Raw genomic sequence first — 6,000 nt, forward strand, 5'->3', positions numbered from 1 at the left:
TTAATTCATTTCTGAAATTTAGTCCCTGGGAGGGAACCTTAATCAGGTAATGGTTAAGAAGCCTGCCCAAACCGTTCCAGTGCGCGATTTGATTCATGTAGATTCTAGTTTTTCTTGTAAGGAGGAAATTCAAACTTTTCCCAACCAATACTAAAAATAAACTTTCATACCTTTGTTTGGAGTTAATTTCCGTAATTTTTGTCTTGTGAATCGTATTCTATGTGACATTTTGAAGATGAAACATACATCATAATGTTAAGGTGATCCATTTACCCTACAGATGATTGAAGATGTACATCAATAAATATGCACAATGCACTTTAGACTCCCTCCCCCTCCTTCCAAAAAAGATGAAATATACTTGGCTGATTATGGTACCCTGTCCAAATGGACTTCATTTTGCAATCAGGAACCACAATCTCTGGCTCTGTTTAAAAACAACGTATGTACCATTTTTTTCCCCTATGCTTATACATTTTTTCACAAGTGAGCCAGAAATTGTACTTAGTTCCCAATTGCAAAATGAAGTCCAAATGTGAAGATATTTTTCCACTATTTGGCTTAAAGTTACCTATCCAGTTATATCCACTAGTCCAACTAAACTGACATTCTTGTTTTAGGAGTTGCTGAATGAGCGCGAGGTGATACAGCATCGGCATTTGCAGTCACCTATCTCTTGCCAGAGAATTGATCAGCCCTCTCCCAGCTTGCAAAGCCTCCTCTCCCCAAGTCTGGATTCGCGCAGAATACAGCAGTTGGTCTCCACTCATTTCCAGTTCTAATTGTTCACAATGCCTTGTTTTTTTTTTTTCTGTATTCTGCTCCATTGTAGAAATGCTGTTATTGGTGTAGAATTCAATGGATAGGAATCAACTGAAAGAGGTTGGATTCAGGGGCCTTTGTTGAGTTGAGTTTTATTCAGTTGCAAGGGGTGTTAAAGTCTGTTAGTTGTCATCTGACTCAATGGAATGAAAGTTTGCGGTAAGAAAGTTGACTTTAAATCCAGGCAAATTATTTTCGTTGGCTTCAAGTTATAGCTGTTTTTTTTATTCCCAATTCTAATTTGAAAATAAACACAAATAGTTTCAAAGTTTCTTGCAAAACTTTTGTCAAAATATTTCAATTTTTAATCAAATTTTTACCAGGAAGAATTTTGTATGTCGCCTGTACAGTAGGTGTTCAGGTTTATGTTTTCGTTGAAGCAACTGTGTTAAAAATTAGGAGTTTTCATTAATTTTGACTGAGGGGGCTCCCTCTTTTAAGCAATGCATTTATGGAAAATTTCCTAAACACTAAACAAATCATAACAAATTGTAACTCCCTGACAGATTAAATTATCTATCTTTAAATGAACCAACGTCAAAACTCATCATGAATCTTTTCAGAGTTTTCAAGCACTGATTCTCCCGCATCAAAAACTTCTGTACATTAGCTTTTGCTCTGGCTCTGAATTTTGTTTGTTTCTTGAACATTTAATGTAACGGAGTTACTGCGTTTCTGAATGCTATAATTTGATTGTCCTCGCTGAGTATGTTCTGTCAACTCATTCAAATAGTGGGTGTATGGGAGATTGACAAAATATTAAAAAATGAAGTAAGTTTTTTCTAAAACTAGTCTCAGAAAAATGCGTGTTTTGAATACTTTTAATTTAAATTTGATTCTTGATTCTTGAAAATGACTGCAGAAAAACAAGCCTCTGCATCGCAACAATTTTATCAGAAGTGAATCTTTGGATCGTTGAACTCGTCTTGATGCATTCTGGTTCTTTCTAAACTAATTTTATGTGTGTCTTACCAGTCATTACCAGGAATCACCAGTATAAGTAATGATAGGAATTCCAGTTAGCTCTTACTCAACAATTTAATCAAAATTTTCTACGCCAATTTTGTTAAATGAAGATTAGTGTTTCATCTTTTGAAAGAAGCAATGTATTGGTTCTATGGAATCATTTGTATCCATGCACTAAGTACTTTCTAATAGTTTATTTGATATTTGAACTATTGTATTTTCATGTTGAGGAGTATCATACTGTTAAAAACGTGCACTAAATTTTTTTTTTTTTTACAATTCTAATCTCCAACACTCTTTTAATAAATGTGAATCTCATCGTGTAGTTTAGTTTTAGCTGTACCTATCCTTGTTGGTAGCTAAGTTTTTCTCTGAGGTTTACTGAGTCTTCTGTATAACTTCAAAACTTGTGTTCAATGTCATCTAATTACCGTTGTCATTTTTTCCCATTTATGTTAATTTGGTTTTGATCGGCAATTTTCGTTGAAAGGTCACACAGTGGAGCAAGTCATTGGAAGAGGTCAGACCTGATGTGGTATCTTAAAAAGCTCATATTTTTGTTCATGCAAAATGTAGAAGTTTCAAAGTGATCTCATTGGTTTTTTTGTAAAATTTTCCTCTATCTACACCTCTTAAAATTGATTCTGTAACAAAATGAACATCAAAATATGCAGTTTTATTAAACAATTTCATGTCTGACCTCTCTTAATGGCTCATTCTACTGTGGGCAAGCCAAGTGCAGTGCATCGTGCTGTTTGAGGACTCCAGGTAAGAGCAAAAACCATGGGAAAATGGGCAAACATCAGGGAAAACATACAATTATTAAAACTCTTTCATGTAAAAAATAGATAATTAACAAAGCAATATTTTGTAGAAGGCTCTCTTTTTTAAAGGAGAAAAAAATATCAGTCTCGATGATAACTTAACTGAAAAATATACTTCAACGTTTAAAAGTGATGAAAAAGAGTCCTGTCACATTCCAATGTTAAACTTTAGGAGTATTGACGAGAGTGTTATTTTGCACCGCAGAATTTTAATAATTTTTGTAATTGGATTTTTGAAGCTCTATAAATTACTGGAATTTAAATCAAAATTACACCAAGAAAATCACCTTTCTTTCTTACACTCTAGTCCTTAAATCTCTTTGCCTAATTTTTGGCTGGTTAAACTTAAATTATCTTAAACTTTATCTCTTACTTGATCCTCAAAATCGAATCTTGCATGCATAGTTTGAAAGAATGACAATAACTTCGGTAATTAGAACTACTCACTGAGAAATACTCACAAATTAATCTGCTGTTTGCTTAAGGTAAATTATGAATCCCATAACTGTTTTGTATTCCAATCTGCAAATATTCCCAATATACAAATTGAATGTTGAAAAATACCTTCAACCAGCGTATCTGTGTAATATTATAATTTCTAACTTCTTTGTACTCCCAAATTATTGTTTAAAAATGCCCGACTTTTGTCATTTTTGGGCATCCAAAGTACAAAACGTCTAAATGCCATTGCTTGACTCGTGTTTTTATCTTGCTTTGATCTTGGGTAATTTGAAACCCCTCCCAAAGAGCATCTAATCAGAGGAGATTAGTGTTTTTTGAGTATTAAAACCTATTTGTAAAATGTATTGGATTGTACATAGCTTTATGACCTGATCATTAGAAAAATAAAAAATAACAATATTACAACTTTTGTATTTTTTTTTTGCTTTCAATTCCACCCTTTGAAATGAGACACCTCATAAAAAGAAGGGTTTGTCTCGGTCGTTTTCATTATTTTAAGTTCTATTTTGTGCATTAAGTGCCAAAGGCAACCCGGACGACCGCCCAAGAGATGGGCACAGAACTGCCTTTCATCCGAGGAGAATTAACCCTCTCTCATGGCCGTCATATGTTATTTGTCATATTTATTTTTAATTATTCATATTTATTCATATTTATTTATCTATTTATTATCATATTTGTCATATTTATTTATTAATTTAGAGGCTAGACGAACAGGGTCACGGCCCTAGTCAAAGGAAGAAGAAGAAGAAGAAGTTCTATTTTTAGGCTACCTTTTCATAGGAAAATTTTTTGAAGAACAGAAGTTTATGTCCCAAGGGGACTGCGTGTCATATTAACTCACCTGCGGGCCGATAATAAAAATTTTAAAGCAGCCCGACAAGACATCGAATTGTGATATATTGCATGGTTAAGATATGGCTATGTCTTGTCGTATCGGGCTGACATAGTTTCAATAATCGGGCCGCAGCCTTTTCATTGGTCAGTACATCGTACATGGTAATTACGGTCGCATTTTGTCTTTGTCAACGCAGGGCCGGATTTACCTACATGCCGTCCATGGGCCGCCTGTATTTTTCCGCCCCCATTGCCATTTGGTACTCAGGAGAATAAAAATTCGATCACACAAGACCCGTTATCTCAGATTTCTAAATTGAGATTTGAGGCATTGGTTACATATTGAACCAATCGATATCAATATAGTCTCACCTGTGTGATCTGTCGAATACGATCTATAAAAACCATCAAGTGAACGTTTTTTGTGAAAGCCCTGTCAACTTTAACAAAAGTTCAGTTCCGTAAACCCATCCCTGTTTGGACAAGGCCTTCCATTTATAAAAAAGAACGAAAAAATTATGAAAGAACAAACATAAATGTGGTTGAAAATTTTAACTTCCTCCGCAATGCGCGAGGTATTCATGCAGTCTTGTAGGCGCTATGTGTTTCACGCCGACCGCTGCTGACCACACCGTTTGGTGCAATGCGTGGAGTATTCATGTAGTCTTGTAGGCGCTATGCGTTTCATGCCAACCGCCGCGCCGCTCCGTTCCAGGTCAAATTGCCTGTTTGGTTTTTCTCTTAACTCGACTAATTAAAGGTGTTGTCTCTTGTATCACCGAAAGACGACAAAATTAGAAATTACTATACTTTTACTCTCAGGAAACGAGAGATTTTGTCGCCTTTTCTCATTTGTAATTTATTCTCTGAATCCGATTGGTTTCTCTCATTTTTTGATACCTACATTCAAAAAGATTGCAAAATTTGCCGCCCCCTAAATTTTGCCTCCATGGGCCGCGGCCCATGTGGCCACCCCCTTAATCTGGCCCTGCGTCCATGGACTCAGGAAAATGTGCTTGTCATATGGAGTAGGAGAATCTAACATGGAAGTACTGGGGTGTTATTTTTCATTGCCCCTAATAAATGTGTTCCCCATGAGACTTATACGAATATTGATCTAGATTGTCATCCTGTATACCAAGTGGCAGGAAATTGATATTGTAAAAATGCTAGTCATATTCTCCAGAATATAATTTTGGAGTTAGGTAATCATAACTTGCAATATTTGCTTCAAAAATTCAACTTTTTTGGGGTCTATTAGGTGCAGTGGATCGGCAAGCAATTATGAAAAATCTTAACAGTCAAGTATAAAGAAAATACAGGTCAACTCAAAAAATGAGGGGATTTGACGAAAGCAATTCATCATCTCCATAATTAGTTCTCATTGATGGATTAAAAATAATTTTTTCTATCTAGAGATTTCTGTTCAAACAAGCAATTAATAAATAATACGTCTTAAAAAAGAATGATACATCGAATTGAAATTAAAAGAAAAAAAATCGAGTGTCAACACAGCTGAAGAGAGGGACCAAATCGGTCCTTGCTTCGTCACCTTTCTCCCGAATCTGAGCGACACCTCATTGGCAGCATAAACGGGAGCATTGCAAGTTCACGCCTCGCGCCATCGCGCCTTCATTTTTGCAGATGCAACACGGACATCTATCAAGCACGAATAGTTGTATCTCTGCGCCGTCATCAACGCGCGTCATCTCTCTTGCTCTGTTTCTGTATAGTGTTTGTTTTATTTATAGTGGTGCTTCAAGTGCTACATAAGCAACTCAGCCGAAGATAGGAGAGACGTAATCGGGCCTCGTTCTTTTAAACTTTTCTCCCGAATCTGCTGAGATGTCGCTTGATATTTCTTAAGCGGGAGCATAGAGCGTGAGCAATGCAACTTCACACCTCCGCATGCATTAAGACTGGTTATACTTAAAATCATTAATATCTCAATTTTTTTTTTCAAAAACTACACTTATGCGCCTTGTCCGGTCCTCCAAGCCCCTCAATTCGTCGTTTTCCGCATGAAAGAACGTAACTACCTTTCAATGCCGCCAAATTTCCACTCTCTAATTGCATATTTGCCAGGAGA

The 6,000-nt window shown here is 35.9% G+C and overlaps 1 protein-coding gene across 2 annotated transcripts in view; it reads left to right on the forward strand.

Moving 5' to 3' along the window:
• LOC109032479 (protein Fe65 homolog) overlaps positions 1 to 3,479 on the forward strand; it is a 32,787-nt gene extending 29,308 nt beyond the window's left edge. For both annotated transcript variants that reach the window (XM_072297045.1, XM_019044634.2), the window contains exon 14: positions 621 to 3,479. The gene's annotated coding sequence lies outside the window, so the exon portion shown is untranslated. The remainder of the gene's footprint in view (positions 1 to 620) is intronic.
• The last annotated feature ends 2,521 nt before the right edge of the window (positions 3,480 to 6,000 follow it).

The sequence above is a fragment of the Bemisia tabaci genome, chromosome 2 (assembly GCF_918797505.1).
Source record: "Bemisia tabaci chromosome 2, PGI_BMITA_v3".
NCBI lineage: Eukaryota > Metazoa > Arthropoda > Insecta > Hemiptera > Aleyrodidae > Bemisia > Bemisia tabaci.